We start from the raw sequence: 521 nt of genomic DNA on the forward strand, positions 1-521 counted from the left end.
GCAGCCCGGCGCCTGAATGACTTGCTTTCTGGGTGTTCTGTGTCAGATTTATGGCCCACCATCCCATTTTGCAGTCTCCCTGCACCTGCCACACAGTCACCCGAGCCCCAGGCTTTTACGGCCTACCCTGGAAGTGTTGACTCAAGCGGGTGGGCTGGTTTGTGCATCACTACAGACATCTGTGTGTGTTTTTGAATGAGAAATACTACAGAAACGGTTTTTGCCCTGTCCCCACAGTGACTTCGTAACCTACCAAGTCGCCTCGCTCTCTGTTGCTTACATAGGTACTAACTGAAATGGAACATGCTAAGTATTATAGGCCTCTAGCAATTTACAGTGTTTCAGATGTTTTACAAATAACCCCCTCCCCTAATGTAAATTGAATGGGACATTTGACTCGACTGATAGAGATTAGAGGTTCTAGCATGTTACTACACTTATCAATGTATCTTATGGTGTGACAGAACAATGTACAAAAAAAAAAACTAACATGGAAGATAAACCTCTCTCTCATTACTACA

General features: G+C 44.3%; 1 protein-coding gene across 1 annotated transcript in view; it reads left to right on the forward strand.

Moving 5' to 3' along the window:
• LOC122357522 (phospholipid-transporting ATPase IA-like) overlaps positions 1-521 on the forward strand; it is a 19251-nt gene that overhangs the window by 13528 nt on the left and 5202 nt on the right. The window lies entirely within an intron of this gene.

The sequence above is a fragment of the Puntigrus tetrazona genome, chromosome 14 (genome assembly GCF_018831695.1).
Source record: "Puntigrus tetrazona isolate hp1 chromosome 14, ASM1883169v1, whole genome shotgun sequence".
NCBI lineage: Eukaryota > Metazoa > Chordata > Actinopteri > Cypriniformes > Cyprinidae > Puntigrus > Puntigrus tetrazona.